The sequence below is a fragment of the Dendrobates tinctorius genome, unplaced genomic scaffold, assembly GCF_039654945.1.
Source record: "Dendrobates tinctorius isolate UK_male_01 unplaced genomic scaffold, ASM3965494v1 ptg000009l, whole genome shotgun sequence".
NCBI lineage: Eukaryota > Metazoa > Chordata > Amphibia > Anura > Dendrobatidae > Dendrobates > Dendrobates tinctorius.
This window is the reverse complement of record NW_027361677.1, coordinates 17256920-17280376: the sequence shown is the minus strand read 5'-3', so window position 1 is coordinate 17280376 and position 23457 is coordinate 17256920.

Below are 23457 nucleotides of genomic sequence, written 5' to 3'. Positions count from 1 at the left end.
TTTCACGAAACGAAACGCGACCCTAAAAAACCAAAAGTCGCTCAACTCTAGAAACCACTTGAAGCAGTAACCGTCTGGGATCTGCTAAAATTTGGAAGTCTGAGTGTTCTGTTTTTGAAGCACATTGACTTCAGTTGCGTAATTTGCTAAATATACTGATTGGTTGACTTTGAGGGAATATAAAACCGCTGTTGTCCAGGAAGTAGAACAACGAGTGGCTGAAGCGACATGGTGGGCAAAGGTTCCCTGTATTGTAAGGCTACTTTCACACATCAGTTTTTTGCCGTCAGGCAGGATCCGGCTTTTTTTAGAAAAAACGGATCCGGCATAAATTTTGGAGAACTGTAGAAACGGATCCGTTTTTTTGCTGGATCCGTCTCTGTTCCTGGCGGCTGGCCAATTGGATCTGAGCATGCGCAGACTTAAAAAAACCGGATCCGGTTGCTGGATCCGTCTTTTTCTGGATCCGGCGCATTCCGGCGCCCATAGACTTTCATTGTAGCAAAAATCTGGAAGCGCCGGATTCGGCGCTTCCAGCTTTTTCGCCGGAGACAAAAAACGTTACAGTAGACGTTTTTTCAAGACGCCGGAATGAGACAAGTTGCCGGATCCGGCAAAAAACGGATGAAACGCAATGCCATCCGGCGCGATCCGGCGCTAATGCAAGTCAATGGGGAAAAAACGGATCCGGCATTGCATTTTGCCGGATCCGTTTTTTCCAAAAAAAGCCGGATCGCGCCTGAAGGCAAAAAACTGATGTGTGAAAGAGGCCTAAGACGGCAAAATAAAAGTTATAGAAGTGATCCCTAAGAAAAGATCTGATAAAGGGGAAGCCTTCGCTGATTCTGTCTGCCCAGGATGCCGTAGTCACTGGATGGACATATCACTGATGAAGATGTTGCAACAAGCTTTAGCTCAGTTCCTGTAAGAAGCAACAGACAGAGGAAAATAAGAGGTGATGGTTCGAGATAAGTCATTGTGTCACTTGTATAGTCTGCATGTAATGTATAAATGTTGTGCTGTCTATAAAAAGTACACGATATGTTCTTTTCTGTTGTGTGTTGCCCCACAATGTTCTGGCACTTTTTTGGCTGGGTGGATGTTGGAAGGTGGCTGGTGCTTTCCCCTTAGGACCAAGTATCCACAATAGCACAGGGAATTATGCTGGTCAACGTATTGGTATAACGGTAATATTTTGGGAATGGAATGGTTTTGATGCCATTAGGCAGAAGTGTATATGGGTTCTGTGTGGTGTCTTGAGAGCCGTAATTGGCCTAAGTAAAAGCTAGACCTTAGCCTGTTCCACTGATTAGAAGCTTGACCGAAACAAATGTGAACATGCTCCTATTTTGCATGCATAACAACTTATACTCCAGTTAGTTTTTTTCAGTAAAGGTTCAGATTTTCAAGTCAGGGTGTGGTGTTCCTTTCTTTGACTTGGACAATACGTGTATAAAGCGTCCCATTTGCTGGATATCCGTATTGGGGACTCGGTCTTGTTCGGCCCTTATTCACATTGACATCACTTTGACGCATGGTAAGGTTTAATAATAGAGGTAAAGACCATTCTGATTTGGGTACACCTTGATTAGGCCAAGAGCATAGAAGAAATACAGCGCTCAAGTGGTGGAATAGATGGTGATGGGGTGATGAACCAACTTCAAATTAAGGGTGGGAGACAGCACCAGGAGGGAACTCGTTCAGAGAATAAGTGGGTTAATACTATATGGTATAAGTGGTGGAATGTCAGTGCCCAGTATAGAATTGGAATACACAGCAAACAGTTGGTAAACTTTATTAGACATCCCCGGTTCACAAATCACAAACCGTTTTTCGGCTCCAGACAGGAGCCTTTGTCAAATGTTTGATTGTGATCATCTCACCAAGGCTCCTGTCCAGAGCTGAAAACCGGTTTGTGATCTGTGAACTGTGGACTTAAAGGTTACAAATTATTTGTTGTGTCTTTTACTTCTGTACCGGGCTGCCCACCGACACCGAATGACTGTTGAAATTAAGTCCCACCACTCGATTCTTCACGGTGGAGTCAATCATCTAAATACATCTTCCCACCTACTCATTTTCCTTTAATCTCCAGCCCCTCTTTGATTGACAGCTTCATAGAGCAGATAAGGGTGGAGACAGATGGAAACCCTTCATGTGGGATGGTGTGTTTCATTTATTGGCTTCGCCTTGAAGCACCGAGCGCCTACACTTGGTTTGAACAGTCATCCTGTAAAGACAGAGTCCCTTTAAGGGTTTGTTTGATTTTGCTATGAGAACCATCTTCATATGCTTTTTTGGATAATTTTTAGAGTTTTATGTTAAAATTTTTTATATTATTGTTGGTTACACATTTCAAAAGGTCGTTGAGAAATTCAGGTGACCACCGACTGAGACATCATATGCAAACACCTGGCATGTGCTAATGTATGGATTTTTTCACATTTACATTGCGCTATAATATATTACAGCATTTAATGGCCCAGTGAGTAAAACGTGCCACTGTACCCAAACACTGCTCATTTGTGCCTTGTAGATATTTTCTTATGCGCTGTGCCCAAATGTCCAATCTGTGATTTTTATTAGCACCCATACTGATTTTATGCTCTACGATGAGGTCATTCTGGCTGTGAGGAAGCGACTCTGAAATGAAGGAGGCAGAGCTGTAAATGAACAAAGAGACTTGTTTCCCCGACTCTCGCAAGCAAGGAGCTCATACAGTTTTATGGTTGTATGAACCTCAGGCTAAAGTTGGAGTCTGTAAAAATCATTCTGGACGTATTTGTGTTAAAAATCAGCAAGTGACCAAGATGTCCCAAAAATAGAAATTCGTTCAACTTGGAATATCTCAGAAAACGAAGAATTATTAGTTGATAGTTTTGATGTCTTTATATCAAGTAAAAAAGACTGTCAAGCACCCAACGCAAATTCTACCTAACATTCGCCATTCATCATACTTTAGACCTCCAAACTCCTTAGACTGGAGGCGTCCAAATCTGTTGACAGTGGCTGGATCGGCCAACGGTCTCATATATATATGGGACCTCCTGATTCTTCCTCGACAGATGATGCGAAATTAAATCTGGCCTTCTGGATTTCCAACCATTGATCCTTTTGTTCTCCAGAAAATCAAAGTCTTTTGACAGTGGCTCTCCTGTAGATATTAAAGGAGAACTTGGTCGAGCGGTCCAATATGTATGAAGGTCTTCAGGAAAAGGGTCCAGACTAGAGTTGAGCGAAACGGGTCGAACAATTTCAAAATTCGCCGACTTTTGGCAAAGTCGGGTTTCATGAAACGAAACCCGACCCTAGGATGAGGTCGGCCACGAGGTCGGCGACTTACGCGCCAAAGTCGCGTTTCAAAAGTTTGTTTAGCGCTCTTTTTCAGCCAATCAGGATCCACGGACACTGTGGGCAACGTGATGACATAGGCAGGGGTCGCCACCATCTTTCAGAAGGGCATGCAAGTGATTGGCTTGCTTTGGTGGCCGTCACAGGGGTTATAAAAGGGCGTGCACGCCGACCGCCATCTTACTTCTGCCGATCTTAGCATAGGGAGAGGTTGTTGATTCTGTAGGGAGAGCGTTAGGCAGGGAAGAAGACAAAAAAACTGCTTCTGCTGCTAGCGATTTTGCCTGTGCAACACACCAGTCACTGTGTGTGCAGTGCAAGGGGAGGCTATATTGTGGTGGATCAGCGGTGTTGGTTGTTAGGCTGCCTTCTAAGGCTTCCTGACAGCTGCATTGCTGTTTCCCCACTGCTCTGCAAATCGCTTTTTTAAAAGCAATCCCAATTTTTTTTTTGTCCTGCTAAGGTACTGAGCGTGCATTTATTCACACCATACAGCGGTGTACGCTCCTCACACAGTACCGTGTAACGGCTGTTATCACAGCCACAGTGAAGCTATCTGTGTGTCACTGTGGAAGGATAAGTGGAGGACTTGTTCCGTTCTTACAGACCTACACTCTAGGGAGATTCCTATTCTGCCCAATTCTACAATTCACTTTTTTCACACCTGTGCCATCGAGCCTGTGACATAGCGCTCTGATATTCAGTGGGCCTCACACAATCCAAAAGTGTCCAGTGTCCACAAGTGTCTGCAGAAATTCAAAATCTCCCTTATCCTGTAGTCACTTTTTTTACACCTGCTGCATCGAGCCTGTGACATAGCGCTCTGATATTCATCGGGCCTCACACAATCCAAAAGTGTCCAGTGTCTGCAGAAATTCAAAATGCCCCTTATCCTGTAGTCACTTTTTTCACATCTGCTGCATCGAGCCTGTGACATAGCGCTCTGATATTCATTGGGCCTCACACAATCCAAAAGTGTCCAGTGTCCACAAGTGTCTGCAGAAATTCAAAATCTCCCTTATCCTGTAGTCACTTTTTTCACACCTGTGCCATCGAGCCTGTGACATAGCGCTGTAATATTCAGTGGGCCTCACACAATCCAAGTGTCCAGTGTCCACAAGTGTCTGCAGAAATTCAAAATCTCCCTTATCCTGTAGTCAATTTTTTCACACCTGTGCCATCGAGCCTGTGACATAGCGCTGTGATATTCAGTGGGCCTCACACAATCCAAGTGTCCAGTGTCCACAAGTGTGTGCAGAAAATCTAAATCTCCTCTGTCCTATAGACACCTTGTACCTTGTTTTACATTACTATATAGTTTGTAGGATTTTGTCTACATTTCTACCAAAAATGAGGAAGGCTGGTGGAAGAGGCCGTGGAATTGGGCGGGGGTTGGCAGCTGGTAATGATGGTGTTGGTGGTGGATCTGATGGTAGTGGCAAAAGCAAAATAGGACCGAATGCAGGAGGTGTTGAGCCTGCGTCATCGTCTGGCTACATAAGGCCTCGAACGCTTAGTTTTCTAGGAGTTGGCAAACCGATTTTAACGCCAGAGCATCAGGAAAAAGTTTTTTCTTACATTGCTGACTCAGCCTCCAGCTCTATCGCCTCCTCTTCTTCAGTTGTAAAAAGTAAAAGCACTGAGTCGTCATTGGAGGCTCATGTTCATGAACCACACCTTTCCTTGTGTCCTTCACCACAACCAAGATTGAAGGATGACGCAGGCCATACTACTGATCACTCCATGGAGCTGTTTTCACATACCATGCCTGGATTATCAAGTCAAATGGTGAATTACCCAGGCCAAGATGAATCTGACATGGAGTGCACTGATGCACAGCCGCTGATAGATGATTCTGCTGGTACATTCACTCAGAGCACTACATTGTCCTCGCAGTGTACAGAGCCAGATTCTGAACCTGATGAGACTCAGGTGCCCCTTCCCGCACACTATACCACCATACACGGTGACACAGAGGAAGGTGCACATGACATTGAAGAGGAGGTGATGGATGACCCAGTTGTTGACCCAGATTGGCATCCATTGGGGGAAGAGGGTGCTGCTTCCAATAGCTCAGATGAGGAGCATCCACAGCAGACATCAACATCGCAACAGCTGTTATCTGGCAGGCCCGGAGCACTCCAAAGACAGGATCCAAAAATCAAAAGAGTTGCTGGACAGCTTGTCCAGAGGGTCAAAAGATCACAGCGTGCTAGGCCGCAAAATGTCTGCCAAAGTAGGAAGAGTGCAGTGTGGCACTTTTTTGAACAAAATCCTCATGATCAGGCCAAGGTTATCTATAAGAAGTGCGCAAAGACCTTTAGCCGAGGGAAAAAGCTGAAAAATTTGAATACCAGTTGCATGCTTAGACATTTAACCAGCATGCACTTGCAAGCGTGGACACACCACCAAACCTCAAGTGCCACATGTGCAACTGATCACAAAGAAGGTAGTCAGTAACGCTACATTGTTTCCCCCACTGTAAGCCCACCGGTTAGCACAGCAGCAAATGTTGAGGTGTCATTGCAAGGCCACAGCAGTCAGGGAATCCCACTGTTATATCAAAGAAATACTGAATCTAGGCCATCAGAAAGAACACCAACTCCATCACCATCATCAACCCTCTCTCAGTCCGCCCTGTCCACCGCTACTTCCACCATATGCAGCTCTCAAGTCCAGCTCACCCTCCCAGACACTATGAGTAGGTCAAGAAAGTACTCAGTCTCTCATCAGCGTACACTGGGTTTGAACGCCCACATTGCCAAACTAATCTCGTTTGAGATGATGCCCTATCGGTTGGTGGAAAGCGCAGCTTTCCGCGAACTCATGGCCTATGCAGTACCACGCTATGACCTACCCAGTCGCCACTTCTTCTCTCGCAAAGCCATCCCAGCCCTCCACCATCATGTGAAAGACGGCATTGTCCATGCACTCAAGCAGTCAGTGAGTGGAAAGGTGCACCTCACAACTGATGCATGGTCCAGTCGGCATGGCCAGGGCCGTTACGTGTCCATCACTGCGCACTGGGTTAATGTGGTGGATGCAGGGTCCACAGGGGACAGCGGTGGTGGGACAGTGCTGCCTAGCCCACGGTATAGGAAACAGTTGGCTGTAGGCGTTCCACCCTCCTCCTCCTCCTCCAGAAGCGAAAGCTCGTCCACAGAGCGCAGTCGTACGAGCACTCCATCTGCAGCTGCCACTGTTGCACACGAGGTGTCCCCCTATCAAGCAGTTAGTGGAAAGCGTCAGCAGGCTGTGTTGCAGATGATGTGTTTGGACGACAGACACACCGCCGAGGTGCTGGCCGAGTACTTGAAGCGACAAACTGAGTCATGGCTGGGCAGTGTACATCTTGAGGCAGGCAAGGTAGTTAGTGATAACGGCCGTAATTTTGTGGCAGCCATAGCCCTTTCAAAACTCAGCCACATACCTTGCTTGGCTCACACCTTGAACCTGGTGGTGCAGTGCTTCCTCAAAAATTATCCGGAGTTAACAGCCCTGCTCCAGAAGGTGCGAAGACTGTGCGCGCACTGTTCGCCGGTCGCCTGTACACTCCGTTCATATGCAGAAGCTGCAGCGATTGCTCCACCTTCCCAACCACCGCCTCATTATCGACATTGCAACAAGGTGGAACTCCACCCTGCACATGGTGGAGCGGATGTGCGAGCAGAGGCAGGCCTTAATGCATTTGTGGGAGGATACACGGCCAGGCACTTTGAGAGCAGACATGGAGTTGACAGGTGTGCAGTGGTCGAAGCTGAAAGACCTCTGTAAAGTCCTTCAGTGTTTTGAGGAATGCACACGGCTGGTAAGCGCAGACGACGCCATCCTAAGCATGAGCATCCCACTTATGCGTCTGCTCATGCAAACTTTGACGCACCTTAAGGAGCAGGCGTCTGCAGCCAATGTTGACGAGGAGGAAGAGGTGGAGGGAATCGTTGATGACATTCAGCCATTGTCTGCTCAGGGACCTCTCCTGGACGAGTTGGAGGAAGAAGAGGAGGAGGAGGATGATGATGGGGATGATTACTTAGGGGAGGAGGATGCATCTCGTGGGGCAAGTGAAAATGTTGGCGTGGCAAGGTCTGGTACAGGGTTTGTGCGTGACTGGAGGGATGTGGATTTGCCAGAAAGTGCTCCTCCAACCAGCACTCGCAGTGCATCATTGACACCGGGAACATTGGCCCACATGTCAGATTATGCCTTGTGGATCCTAAAAAGGGACCCCCGCATTGCCAAAATGATGAACGATGACGACTACTGGTTGGCCAGCATCCTGGATCCACGCTATAAAGGCAAATTACAAAACATCATGCCACAGGAGAACCTTAACCTAATATTGGCTAATAAACAAGCAACTCTGGTAAATCGGTTGCTTGAGGCATTCCCAGCACACAGCAGCGGTGATGGTTCTCACACGAGCCGTACGGGCCCGGGGGCAGCTTGGCAGAGGTGTTCGTGGTGCACACAGCAGAAGTGGCGTTGGAGACAGGGGTTTTATGACAATGTTGTGGACTGATTTTTCAAATACCGCTCACACAACTGGTAATACTGCATCGATGGAAAGTGACAGGAGACAGCAGTTGTCAACTATGGTTACAAACTATTTTTCCTCCCATATCGATGTTCTCCCACACAGGTCATTCCCCTTTGACTATTGGGCCGCTAAACTGGACACCTGGCCTGAATTGGCCCAATATGCCTTACAGGAGCTCGCTTGCCCAGCTGCAAGTGTGCTATCGGAAAGAGTCTTCAGTGCAGCTGGATCAATCCTGACAGAAAAAAGGACCCGTCTGTCAACCCAAAATGTGGATGATCTAACCTTCATTAAAATGAGCCATGTATGGGTTTCCAAGGATTTTGTCCCACCTTCCCCTGATGACACATAGGGTGACAGAAAAATGGCTTGCTTTGGTCCACCTCTTCCTCGGACTTGACCTACTTCACCTTTTGCATCAGCTGAATGTCCAACATCAACATATGCCACTTTCTAAAACTCCCTAACTGTGCTGCCTCCCCCCCCCATGGCCGGGGTCACCACCTAGCGCACGACACCGTGCGAGTGCCGTTGCCCTAGACAGGTGGGTAGGCCGACTCTTGGGCGCGGGCACTGGCACAGGGTCCCTCATAGTGCAATCAAGTGTCTCTGACGGTGGTGGTGCACACCCGCCGTCAGACACACTGCCGTACTATCAGGGGCCCAGTGCCAGTATCGACGCCCACGAGTGGGCCCCCCTTGCTTGGGCAGGGCCCCAGCATTTGCAATCTTTACCTCTCCCTGCTCCTCCGCTGTGTAGTCTGGGCCGTCAAATCCATACTGTGCCTGACACCATCTGAGCCTGCCTCCTGATGTATAGACATATCTTTTGAATGTGTACGCTATCCATACATGTTATCCGGGGATACGGTACCCTTTCTCACCTTTGTGCAATCACTTGCAAGCCATACTGGGCCTAACACCGTCTGAGCCTGCCTCCTGATGTATAGACATATCTTTTGAATGTGTACGCTATCCATACATGTTATCCGGGGATACGGTACCCTTTCTCACCTTTGTGCAATCACGTGCAAGTCATACTGGGCCTAACACCGTCTGAGCCTGCCTCCTGATGTATAGACATATATTTTGAATGTGTACGCTATCCATACATGTTATCCGGGGATACGGTACCCTTTTTCACCTTTGTGCAATCACTTGCAAGCCATACTGGGCCTAACACCGTCTGAGCCTGCCTCCTGATGTATAGACATATCTTTTGAATGTGTACGCTATCCATACATGTTATCCGGGGATACGGTACCCTTTCTCACCTTTGTGCAATCACTTGCAAGCCATACTGGGCCTTACACCGTCTGAGCCTGCCTCCTGATGTATAGACATATCTTTGAATGTGTACGCTATCCATACATGTTATCCGGGGATACGGTACCCTTTCTCACCTTTGTGCAATCACGTGTAACCCATACTGGGCGTGAGAACGGCTGGCGAGCTGTTAAGCAAGCTACAGCACCTGTGGTTTGCACACGTAAGTTTTTCATTTTTTTCAGGAATGACGGTTAGGCCTAATTCCGGAACTGCGGTTGACCTGCACTTACTGGGAAATCATCGTTCGCGAGTAATAATTGTAATCAGTGATCCCCATTACTAACGTTGTTCAGCGGGTTATCTGCACCTGTAAGCGACAAACGCTGGCCTTTTCAGTGTAGCGCACATGCAGCCACGGACATGTAAGGGCATGACACACCAGTTATTGGCCAATCTCATGTGCCAGAGCCTCACGTGTCCCTCTAGTAAGCCGGACTCGGACCGCGGGGCATGACGGAGTCAAGTTCGTTAACGGAATTAAGCTTGCAATGTGTGCATCTGTTCTGTAGCTGGCATGGTTGAGGTTGCCCGTGTTGAGTCAAATTACGCCGTAGGCTCCACTCCTGGTGGTGCCCTTCTGGACATTCCTTTAAGGTTCAGCTTTGCAACCATACTGCCCACGTAAAACAAACACTTTGCCTTCATGAACGCTGTTTGGAGGGTCATGACTCGTGGGAATAACGCCGCCCAATCAGTTAACCTGCTAGAGAGATCGTTCGTTGCTCCCAAGCATGACATCACACTCCCTAGGAGGAAGGTAATGCCACTGTGGCGACCATACTCCTGGGGGCGACACAAGTGCACTGATGCCCAGCCACTGCTCGATGAATCTGCTGGTACATTGACCCAGACCACTACATTCCCCTCGCACGCTACCCGGCCTGAATCGGACCCTGATGAAACTCAGGTTACCCTTCCCATATACAGTTCCATCTTACACGGTGACAAAGAGGAAGCTGCAGATGAAAGTGCAGGTTCGGCCCACCCGCCATCAGACACACCAACGTACTATCAGGGGCCCTGTGCCAGTGCCGTCGCCAACGAGTGGGCCCCCCCTGCTTGCTCAGGATCACAGCACTTGCAAGTTTGAAATACTGTGCAGTAAGATGGAAGATGGGAACGACGAGGAGTCCAGACTAGTACAGGGATTCCCTAGCGAGGAGACTTATTTGATTGTTTTCAATGTTGGGACAGCAATTTTTGGGGAGCACTATACTCTGGAGAATGATAGATGGGGCCCACCATACACTGGAACATTCCAAAGGTGGACATCAGACACTGGAGCAGCATTTACAGGGCCCATTATACACTAGAGCATTAGAAATGGGGCCCATTATGTTTGGAGCATTATTTGGGCCCATAAGACAGTGGAGCTTCATCCATGGGGACCAACATATACTGTAGCATTATGTGGAGCTCATCATATACTGTTTCAAACATTATATGGGACCAATGATTCTGTATGGAGAAATAGATGGGCCTCGTCATGAGATGTAAAAAGTGAAGTATTTTTCATTGCACTATACCGCTATTTCTCTGCCGTATCGGAGCATGATGAGTTGTGGTATTATGTGTTAAAGGGGCGCTCTTTCGCCCAGGGCACATGAAAACCTGGAGCCAGCCCTACCCCCCCACAACTTTAGCCAAATAACCCCCATTTTTCAGTGCGTAACTTGTATTATGAAGTTAATTAAGGTTGACCAGCTTAAGGCTAGTTTCACACTTGCTTTTTTTTGCAGCGCGTTTTTCCCGCAAAAAAACGCATTGAAAAAAACGCATACAAAAGCATACAACTGCTGCGTTTTTTTCAAGCATTTCTATGAGCATGCATGAAAAAAACGCAGCGTTTTTATACGTTTGTATGCGTTTTTAGTGCGTTTTTACGGCGTTTACGTTTTTTTCCAACATTAGGTGGCCCCTCACACTAACCCAAACCATGACTTTACTAACCCTAACCCTGACCCTAACCCTAACCCTAACCCTGACCCTAACCCTAACCCTTAACCAAACCATACTTAACCCTAACCCAAACCCTAAACCCTAACTAACCCTAACCCTGACCCTAACCCTAACCCTGACCCTAACCCTAACCCTGACCCTAACCCTAACCCTGACCCTGACCCTAACCCTAACCCTGACCCTAACCCTGACCCTAACCCTAACCCTGACCCTGACCCTAACCCTAACCCTTAACCAAACCATACCCTGATCCTAACCCTAACCCTAACCCTAACCCTAACCCTGACCCTAACCCTAACCCTGACCCTGACCCTAACCCTAACCCTTAACCAAACCATACCCTGATCCTAACCCTAACCCTAACCCTGACCCTAACCCTAACCCTTAACCAAACCATACCCTGATCCTAACCCTAACCCTGACCCTGACCCTAACCCTAACCCCCTTAACTAACCCTAACTCAAACCCAAACCCCTAAATTCCATTGTCTAAACTAATGGTAAAAAAAAAACGCATGTGCGAAAAAACGCATACATAAGCATGCCAATGCGCACATATGCTCACCATAGACTTATAATGGGTGTCTTGCTGTAAAAAAACGCATTGCGCGCGCATGCGTTTTTTTGAGGCAAGTCGGACGCCCAAAAAATGCAACAGGTTGCATTTTGTGCGCCCGAGCGCATACCGCAAAAAAACGCATGCGCGGTAAAACGCGTACAAACGCATGTGTATGCGCACATAAGCGCATCCCATGCAAAGTATAGGAAAAAAAACGCATGCGCTATTTAGCGCTAAAATACCGCGAAAAAAACCGCAAATGTGAAACCAGCCTAAGTAAGAAGAATTGATGCTTTTGGCATTCAAATGAGCACTGTAGGTGTGTTTCCTGTCCTCCTCTCACTGCCGACTTTTATTCCCCATTGACTTACATTGGGTTTCGTGTCTCGGGACGACCCCGACTTTTCCCTATAATCGGACGATCTTGCTCGACCCGACTTTTGGAAAAGTCGGGTTTCACGAAACGAAACGCGACCCTAAAAAACCAAAAGTCGCTCAACTCTAGTACTAACATATTATACTGCAGTCTATCCCTCGTTAACATGATTCTCCTGGTCTCATACTTCTTAGCACAGTGTTGACTTCCAGACTCATTATACCCAAATCCTTTTCTCAAATCCACCTGTCTACTATGGCATACTACTATATCTACTGGTCTACAGTCTGAGCCTGCCTCCTGAGACATATATTTTGAATGTGTACGCTATCCATACATGTTATCCAGGGATACGGTACCCTTTCTAACCTTTGTGCAATCACGTGCAATCCATACTGGGCCTAACACCGTCTGAGCCTGCCTCCTGAGACATATATTTTGAATGTGTACGCTATCCATACATGTTATCTGGGGATACGGTACCCTTTCTAACCTTTGTGCAATCACGTGTAATCCATACTGGGCGTGAGAACGGCTGGCGAGCTGTTAAGCAAGCTACAGCACCTGTCCAGACAAGTACAGGGATTCCCTAGCGAGGAGACTTATTTGATTGTTTTCAATGTTGGGACAGCAATTTTTGGGGAGCACTATACTCTGGAGAATGATAGATGGGGCCCACCATACACTGGAACATTCCAAAGGTGGACATCAGACACTGGAGCAGCATTTACAGGGCCCATTATACACTAGAGCATTAGAAATGGGGCCCATTATGTTTGGAGCATTATTTGGGCCCATAAGACAGTGGAGCTTCATCCATGGGGACCAACATATACTGTAGCATTATGTGGAGCTCATCATATACTGTTTCAAACATTATATGGGACCAATGATTCTGTATGGAGAAATAGATGGGCCTCGTCATGAGATGTAAAAAGTGAGGTATTTTTCATTGTACTATACCGCTATTTCTCTGCCGTATCGGAGCATGATGAGTTGTGGTATGTGTTAAAGGGGCGCTCTTTCGCCCAGGGCACATGAAAACCTGGAGCCAGCCCTCCCCCCCCACAGTTTGTAGCCAAATAACCCCCATTTTTCAGTGCGTAACTTGTATTATGAAGTTAATTAAGGTTGACAAGCTTAAGAAAGAAGAATTGATGCTTTTGGCATTCAAATGGGCACTGTAGGTGTGTTTCCTGTCCTCCTCTCACTGCCGACTTTTATTCCCCATTGACTTACATTGGGTTTCGTGTTTCGGGACGACCCCGACTTTTCCCTATAATCGGATGATCTTGCTCGACCCGACTTTTGGAAAAGTCGGGTTTCACGAAACGAAACTCGACCATAAAAAACCAAAAGTCGCTCAACTCTAGTCCAGACGTGAATACTACATGTACAGTGCTGCTTTGTAATCCAGAATGTAAGGAATGGCACAAGCTAACCCTTCACCAGCAAGACCCGGATACACCTTACAAATGAAATAGGAGACCATGGACACAAATGGTATTTGATGTCAATGATGGAAAGCCACACTTTTTTTTGCCTTGAGAAGGGAGTTGGTTCGGCACAAAACGTGTGAATGAAATTCCTTACTAATACTCTCCGATCTCATTCTTTCTGTGAGCGCAGCCCGCACATCATGATAATCTTCGATTTGCCAAACTGCTATCTGGACGGTACTCCCCTTCAGCCACAAGGCTTCAGTTATGGCACATCAGGGTTCTACAGGTTTTATGACCTTACACAACCCTTACAGTTGAGCGCTACCATCCCTCTCACCTCCATCTTGTTCCTTACGGTACTGCCCTTTTTGTGCATCTTTGTCACATTCAGATCTTCTCTGTTATGAATGGGTCACCGGGGAGGATAGCAGGCCCAGGCTAGCGCACAGAAAACCAGAGAGGTTGGTAACTAAATGGATTGCAGACCCCTGATCCTATCCACACAACTAGCAGTAGCCGTGGAGCGTACCTACGATGATCCTAGATGCCTTGGCACAGCCAGAGAGATAACTAAGCCTAAGGCAAGAAAGGGGAAATCTAAACTGCCCCAGAGCAGACCCCAAAGGAATAGACAGCCCCCAAACATATATTGTCGGTGAGACAAGATGAAAACACAAACGCAGGCAGAAAAATAGACTGAGCAAACGATGGGGCCCACACTGACTAGACAGGACAGGAAAGGAAAGACACTGTCTGCAATCACGCAAAAAACCCTGCAAATAGTTCAACATGTCTGATGCACAAAAAACACTGAAGTCGCACGACTTTGCCCCCACTATATATATATATTGCTTTCAGAATATACTCTGGTATATTCTGAAAGCAAAGCAAAAAGACAAATATAACAGGGCACAAAACAAACTGGCACAAGCGGTAACATATGGGCGGTGATTCAGCACAGCCCCAGCAGGAGCTAGCTGACCCGCACAAAGCAGAGATAGCTAAAACCAGATTAAATGCAAACAGAATAGCAAATGAACCACTTAGCTGAACCATGCAGGGAAAGAGCAGGAGACATCAGACCTCAGAAGGCACAGGAAGAAAATTACCAGCAGGGATAGAGGGAGTCGGCTATCTTAAATTCCAATCAGAAACCCCAGATCTCCAATCGTCTTCCTCATTATCAGGTGGCAAGCCTCTGTCAATCAGATCAGCTCCACTACCTCCAGTAACCACCAGAGGGAGCCCAGAAAGAGAACTTGCAACCCCTCTGTCAATCTGACCAGCTTCACTACCTTCGGTAATCACCAGAGGGAAACAAGAGAGAGAATTCACAACATTCTCATTAATGGAATGTCATCACTTCTCACCATGATACCATGAAACAGACGACCCTTTTAGGACCAACATTGGTTACAAAGAAAGTACAAGGCTTCATACAAGGCAAGGTGCATGACTGATTTTTGTGTCCTTGAAATCTTTGAGTTGTGCATTGCCTAGTCCTGCATAGCAATAGGGAAAGCCCACATATGCTTTTTTTTATGTAGGGTTCCTTTAAAGATCTTACATTTTTTATTTTTAAGATTCTTTTTAATTTGTTTTCAAATCAAAATTGATTGATTGATTAACTGTGAACCCCAATTTACACCCAAGTTGAAAACAGAAAATCCATTTTGTAGAAGTAATAGAAAAGTGTAACGAACAACTTTACTCTCTGGAAAACAATATAAAAGGTCAAAAAACAAAGTTCTACTAAGTTATACAAAACTTTGGTTCTTCTAGCTCTCTTTTTTAGGTTACCTATCCGCTTGACTAGAGGCATCTCAAGATGAGTGGAACGAGATGGCCTACTTTCGAAAAATAAAAAAATGATGTTACTTTTTCGGGTGTTGTTTATGCTATATGTTTCTACATGAGAATGTCCAGTATTTGTCCTGTATTTCAAGACATTGAGGTCCTTAGACCATGTATGCAATGATAAAGATGGTCACGTCTGTATTTATGAAAGGAAGAACCGAGAACATTTTTTACAATAAGAAAAAAATACACATCTCTAAAAAAAGTAGATTTTTCCATTGACCTCAGGGTGAATATTCAGCAATATTGTCATTTTCTGTTCCAATAAAGAATATAAATAAAACAAAATATAAAAAAAAAATTCTGGGATTTTATGAGGTAGGACGCTAGGTCTATTGAGAGCTTCTCGACCTCGCGTTGTACCAGGAAAGGTCTCTCAACCACATTACCTATGAAATTGACTTCTCCAAACATCATTCCCATGAGTCATATCATCCGCTTTAGCTAAGATAGGATCTTCAAGAGGTTATGGTGTCCCGCGAGGGCATAAAAATGTCTAAAAAAATCAGGTACATAACCCAGGAGCATAGACAATGCATAGATTTTTGGGAGGGATAGTACACCATTGGTTGAGATCTATTGATGGGTTGTTTAGGAGGTTTGTCTGAGCGGAGATGCTGAAATTTATCTCGCTGACAGTAATGATACCCTACATATTGCAACGCTCCTGCGGATACCCTAAAAGCATATGGGTGAATCCTATTGCTAAATTTATGCTTTTTGTGTATTATTTGGATTTGTCTTTTTTCGTTTTTGTTGTTGTTTTCATTTTTTACTTTTACGCCTTTTATTGCTTTTATTTCATTTGATTTGTTGCTTTTTATTTAATTCTATTCTTTTATTTATTCTTTTGATTTCATTTAATTTATTATCCTTCTATTTCATATATAACACCACCCCATCAATTACTCCAAATAATAGCATTGGGTGTATTGACATAGGTATAATAAAATTGTAAAAAGTTCCTTTCTGCCCACACTTCTTCTCTATTTAAGGGAAGATTTGTGCTATATAATCTGACAGCAACATGATGTAGGGGCAGAGGCCCTAATTCTAGCAGTGTCACTTACTGGGCTACTTGGTGCAGTTTTGATAGAATCCTTGTTTTCTCTGCTGTATATGTGATGGTGCTATGAATGCTGGGCTGTGTATAACCCCACCCACACCCCTGATTGGTGCACACTATCAGCAAGCTGCCAATCAGTGGTGGGGACGGTTTCACATGGGTTATCTGGACTGACTGGCACGTGACACCTAGTCCTTTCAGTGATAATTTCCTGCTGATAAAACTCTGATTATATTAAAACAGCATTGAGCTACTGAGCAAGTCACACATCCCTTGAATCAGGGTCTCTGCCCCTAAATTATGTTACGTACAAAAAAATCGGTTAACAGATTCCCTTTAATAACACAACTTATGCCAGAGATGTTACTACTGGAATAGCATTTCTGGTGAGATGCATGGAGGTGCACGCCACTGCGAAAATGCACTGAATCCATTAAGTGGCATGCTCCTCCTAATGAATTTGGCTCATTTTCCCCACCATGCCCCTTGAGCATTTGCTAGGCCTCACCTAAAAAAATAACCTCATATCAGTCCTAGTCATGCCCCAAAGAATGAAGATTGAAGAGAGGAAGACCTGAGCCAGTGTGAAGGCGCCAGCAGAGGATCAGAAGGAGAGCTGAAGACAGGTGAGGGGCGAATTTAATTACTCATCCCAATTAAAGAGTTACATGTATCTCTGCTGGTGATATAGCGGTGCTATGAATGCTGAGCTGCATATAACCCCACCCACATCACTGATTGGTGCACACTGTCAGCAAGCTGCCAATCATTGGTGGGGGAGTGGTTACACAGATAACTGGACTACCTTGCATGTGACACCTAGTCCTGCAGGTGATAATCTCCTTCTGATAAAACACTGATTGTATTGAAACAACTGGGAGCTACTGAGCCAGTAACGCATCCAAATGGGAAACAGAACAGAAAGAAATTCCTCACCCTCCAGTCCATCTCGCAACCATCAGCTCTGTCTCCTGAGATCATTGCTTGGTGACCAACCATAACCATGGCTCATGATGACCATCCATTGATCTGAGGCATCTTTGAAGCGCCATTGCAGTAGCGTGACAATATTACCCGATCTTATTGAATAATGTAGATTTTCCCCAGTAACAAAACCAGAGCTTATAATAAAGCAGTATCGAGTGTATGTACAAGTCTTACATTCATGGAACTTCCTACCCGCCGTTTACACGAGATGTTTCTTGACCTCCGTCAAGTGGTTGAACCGGGCTGCGATTCCAGCGTAAAGCTGATAATTCACTGACTCACGTTGTGCGTGCGGTCTCTTTCTCTACCACGATCAGCTACATGACACTTAAGAAAACTGTTTCTAGGAAGCCGCTGGAAATGTGAGACTGATTTGTTTGTTATTTCTTGTATTGAATATTGAAGCCATTTCCGTATGAATCTTTCCTATGCATCTATGGCCAACTCGGCGTTGATGACGCACTTCCTAATATCTTTACCCCTTTCTCTTAGAAATTCATAGACATAACTTTTTTTATTGATATATTTTATATCTACAGTCTCAGGAGGACTTGCTTTTTTTTTTTTGCAGGGTTAGTTGTATTTTTGATTGTCACCATTAACTTCACCAACTATGTACTAAAAAAATGGGAAAAATAATTCAAAGTAGGGAGGTGTGGTGAAACCCCCCCCCCCTCAATTTTAGTAATTTTTTTCTACTTTGAGCACTTAGAAATGACTCAACATCTTGATTTTCCAGATCAGTTATATTATTTTTAGTAGTGAAAAAAATTAGTAAATTTGTAAAAAAATTCAAAGTAGGGAGGTGTGGTGAAACCCCCCCCCCTCAATTTTAGTAATTTTTTTCTACTTTGAGCACTTAGAAATGACTCAACATCTTGATTTTCCAGATCAGTTATATTATTTTTAGTAGTGAAAAAAATTAGTAAATTTGTAAAAAAATTCAAAGTAGGGAGGTGTGGTGAAACCCCCCCCTCAATTTTAGTAATTTTTTTCTACTTTGAGCACTTAGAAATGACTCAACATCTTGATTTTCCAGATCAGTTATATTATTTTTAGTAGTGAAAAAAATTAGTAAATTTGTAAAAAAAAAAAAATTTCTGAGGCCCCTAAAAATTTTTTTTATTAAAGCTGTCGGAGAACTTATTTTTGGCATGGCAAGTGTAAGTCATTATTGATACAATTTTTTTTAATTTCTTTTGTTCGCATTTTTTTTTAAGGAACTGTGGCACCCCCCCCCACAAAAAAAAAAAGCTATCCTTTTGTTTAAATTTTTTTACAATTTGAATTTTTTTTATGTTTTGAGCAAATTTTTTATGAATCTGGTAGTGCCAAAAATGGTAATATATATTTTTTATTTCTTTATCTGGAAACGGAATAGAGGAGTGATTTAATTTTTCCTACATTTTTCTTTTTAAAGCTTTTTTTATGTTATATCAAAAAAAAAAATAATTTCCTGTTACCTTTCTAGTAGTGATGAACGAGCACTAAAATGCTCAGGTGCCCATTACTCAAAGTTAGCAAATCATAATGCTCGGTTTGAGTAATGAGTATAATGGAAGTCAATGGAAGACTTGAGCATTTTTCCGGCAGACCCAATCAGGAAGTGTGGACGGGCTGGAAAATCGCTGAAATGGATGTAAACAGCACTGAAATGGAAAGGGAACAGCATGGGAAAGACCCCTAGAATGCATCTCTGAATTATAGGTCGATGCTGGGAACAATGCTGTCAAAGTATTACGCCACTTTTACGGACTGACAATGAAGATAAAATGGATGTTACAGGAGAACATGTTAGGAAACATTCTTTCCAAGATAATGACTTGTACGTAAGCAAAATTAAAAAGAGAAGGAAAAAAACCCCTCCAACTCTCACCGTATTTCACTGTCGTTTTTACCAATATTATTTTTTAATAACCAGCTAAGGCAAAGCAAACAGCTGCGGGCTAATATTATTAGGCTGGTAAGGTCCATAGTTATTGGCCCCTTCCCAGCCTAAAAATACCATCCCCAGAACTGGCACATCACATTAGATACACAAATTCTGATGCCTTGTCTCAGATCTTCCTGATAGCCCTGGTGTGGTGGCAATCAGGGTAATGGGATTTGGGGCCAATGACAGCTGTGATATGTCAAAAATCACCTCTACGGCAGCGGCTGCTACAGCATATTAAGCTTCGCTCTGTGAATGAGGCTTCATATGCTGCTAACGTCGGAGGGGTGATCATTGTGCCGAGGACTACGTCAGATCTGCGCGAATCCTTTACTTTCTAAAAAATAGATAAGTGAAGGGAATTGTTAGGGGGTGATTATTTTAATAAAGGACTTTTGTGTGCATTTATTTGTTTTTAAATAACTTATCTGACAATTAAGGAGATGTAAATGCTTAAATGAATATTCACTGCTTCACTCACCCGTGTCTCAGGCGCCTACAGATGGACAAGGGAAGCAGTGAATATTCATTTTATTCTCTGATTTCAGAGGTCAGTTGGTCGGCCATTGGGTCCACGGGACCCCAATGACGAGATGCGGTCAGCCAATCACAGTAATGCCAGTAGCCAACATGGCTACTGCATTACTGCATACGGCAGGCAATCTCCACATGTTGACTGGCTATCATAACAGTTATGAAACTTTCGGGACAGGGACTTGAGCATTGCTCTCGATCATGCCCGATACTCGGTAATGGGTCATGCCCGAGCACCCTAATGCTCGATCGAGCAACTAGCAGTGCCGAGCACGCTCGGTCATCTTTACTTTCTGCACGGGTGGGTTTTAACACTTTCACCCGGTGAGGTGGACCCTTTTAGCCTCAGGTCCGAGTAGGCACACAGACCCCTGGTTTGGTGTGGCAAGAAGGAAGAATGGGAAGCGAGGACACAGCACACTCAGGAATTTGGGGAGCAACAGGATGGATGCAGTGGAACCCAGCTGGAATAAAAGTTATAGCATATGGAGTAAGTTTTGAGACTAAATCCTAAAACACAAGTATGTGTCCTAATGGGTCTTAAATTGGAGACATTTATAGACATGATGTCACTGAGCCTCATCGGGAAACCTAAAAAACCTGATGTGGAGTACAACAGAGGGCAGCGGACCGAGTGAAGGAAGCAGAGCCCGGGGATACCCTAAACTGGTGTGTAACATGTAGAAAAATGGCTGTAGCTTTTAGGACCCAGATAAAACTCTCTAAGAGACAAAATCATTTCATAATAATAAATAGGTATAAACAAAAAAAAAAAAAATAGGAAAAAATAGGAATGTAGGAAATAAAAATAGACACTCCTGCACTGTAAATTGGTCCAGTCTTGTCTTAAAATAACGTTATACTACATTTTATCCAACACCTATAAAAATATTGTAATAAATATAAAAAAAAAAAAATGCTCCCCCAGATGGGCATTACAGCTTTAGTCTTTTTATCCAAAGTTTTATTGCCGAAATATCCTTGTGACATTTCCCTCTCTGTAACCTTATTGTGTCGGCTCTAAAAAATATGAAACACAAACTGCTTTGTGTCTAGTACTTTTCTCCATGGGAAAATTATGTTCTCTGCTCCAGTTTGACAGTTTGTTAGGAAAAAAAAAAAAAAGAAAAAAAAAAAAAAGAAGCGAATGCCCCGATGGACTCGCAACGATGGCCCAGATATTGTGACTATTACTTCCATTACAGCGTTATACATTCGGAACGCGAAGATCCAAGATCGCATCTCTTCAATTTTTTTTTTGTGTCTGTTGCTCCTCGTACTCCTTGTTCCTTCATACACTTGCGTGATAAAATTCTGAGTGGTGAATGATACTTTTCATTACTTCAATTGACACCTTAATAAAAGTGATCTTCATTAAAGGAGCTGTAGGAGAGAGCGCCTCTGATTGACATTTGCCGCTTGATTAGATTGTAAAGATATGATTTTAGCTTTGTCATACAACAAGTCTCTCTCGGCTGTTTTCTGCATTTTAAATCAGTCCTCCTGGCAATGTAAAGGCGCGCCGCTTCGATAAGATTCTGCAGTGAGAAATTATACACTGATCTCAAGCGGAGATTTCCATAAACACATTTCCACCGGTTCAATGGAAAATTGGATTACAGAATTCTTTAATAGGATAGATTAGACTATCAGAGTTTTTGCATCTTATGTTTAGCTACTAAATAAAGGTCTTTGGCTTCACTTTCTGTCCATCGGATAACCCCTGAATATCTGAGGGGGTCTCCATACACTTTAGTTTGGCTGATTCCTCAATGAATTGGACAAATGCTGTATTTGCACCTGATTAGAGATGAGCCAATCCATCTGCGGAGGATCGAGTTCAAGTAAAACTTCCTAAAATTCTTGGCTAGCACTTTGAGATTCGATTCGCGTTTCACCAGAAAAAAAAAACTTGTCCGACAGCATTTCCTACTCTGAAATATCAGATAGTGGGCTAATGTCAATTTTTGCAGACCCGCAGGTTCCCCCATGGTGTCCTATGGCTGTTACATCTAGCGGATTATCATGCCTTGTACAATGGTAGTCAGTAACGGGGTCATCACCAATCGGCAGAGTTGTTTTCCAAATTCATTGTTACTGTCAGTATGGCCCACACACTTTCTCTCTCCTGTGGAGTGTAAGCTCTTGTGGTCAGTGAGGTCCTCTCTCACCTGTGGAGTGTAAGCGCTTATGGTCAGCGGGGTCCTCTCCTGTAGAGTGTAAGCTCTTATGATCAGTGATGTCCTCTCTCTCTCCTGTAGAGTGTAAGCTCTTATGGTCAGCGGAGCCCTCTCTCTCTTCTGGAGAGTGTAAGCGCTTATGGTCAGCGGGGTCCTCTCATGTAGAGTGTAAGCTCTTATGATCAGTGATGTCCTCTCTCTTTCCTGTAGAGTGTAAGCTCTTATGGTCAGCGGGGTCCTCTCTCTCCTGTAGAGTGTAAGCTCTTATGGTCAGTGGGGTCCTCTCTCTCCTGTAGAGTGTAAGCTCTTATGGTCAGCGGGGTCCACTTTCTCCTGTAGAGTGTAAGCTCTTATGATCAGCAGATTCCCCTCTCTCCTGTAGAGTGTAAGCTCTTATGGTCAGCGGAGTCCTCTCTCTCCTGTAGAGTGTAGGCTCTTATGGTCAGTGGGGTCCTCTCTCTCCTGTAGAGAGTGTAAGCTCTTATGGTCAGCGGGGTCCACTTTCTCCTGTAGAGTGTAGGCTCTTATGGTCAGCAGGGTCCTCTCTCTCTCCTGTAGAGTGTAAGCTCTTATGATCAGCGGGTTCCCCTCTCTCCTGTAGAGTGTAAGCTCTTATGGTCAGCGGAGTCCTCTCTCTCCTGCAGAGTGTAGGCTCTTATGGTCAGCCGGGTCCTCTCTCTCCTGTAGAGTGTAAGCTCTTATGGTCAGTGGGGTCCTCTCTCTCCTGTAGAGTGTAAGCTCTTATGGTCAGTGGGGTCCTCTCTCTCCTGTAGAGAGTGTAAGCTCTTATGATCAGTGGGTTCACCTCTTTCCTGTAGAGTGTAAGCTCTTATGGTCTGCGAGGTTCTCTCGCTTTCTCTTTCTCAAGTAGAGTGTAAGCTCCTATGCTCAATTGTGTCTTTCATTCTACAAGACAGACCCTGACCCTGGAAATGGAAAGCAACCTTGCCATACAAGTTGTGCTGCACTGGGAACCACTGATCTGTGTTGGCCCCGGTACTGACCACCACTGTAAAAGCTTTGATAATCCATAAGATATAATTTCTGCAGGGCTTTCAGGGGAAGCCCACATGGCGACACAAAATGACATTAGCCCACTGTCTGTTGCTTCAGTAGTGTGGGGAAATGGTGCCAGGCAAGGTTTTTTTTTTTGCAAACCGTGAAATGAATCTCAAAGTCTGAAAATTTCAGAAAATTCAACTCAAACTTGATTGTCCGCGTATCGATCTGTTCATCTCTAGAACTGTACAAGGTGGTCACCCAAAGGTCGAATTTCCATCCATAAGCCTTTTGTCTGCTCCATGGCTAAACCTACAAAAATGTCCACGACAAATTAAAGCTGAGAATT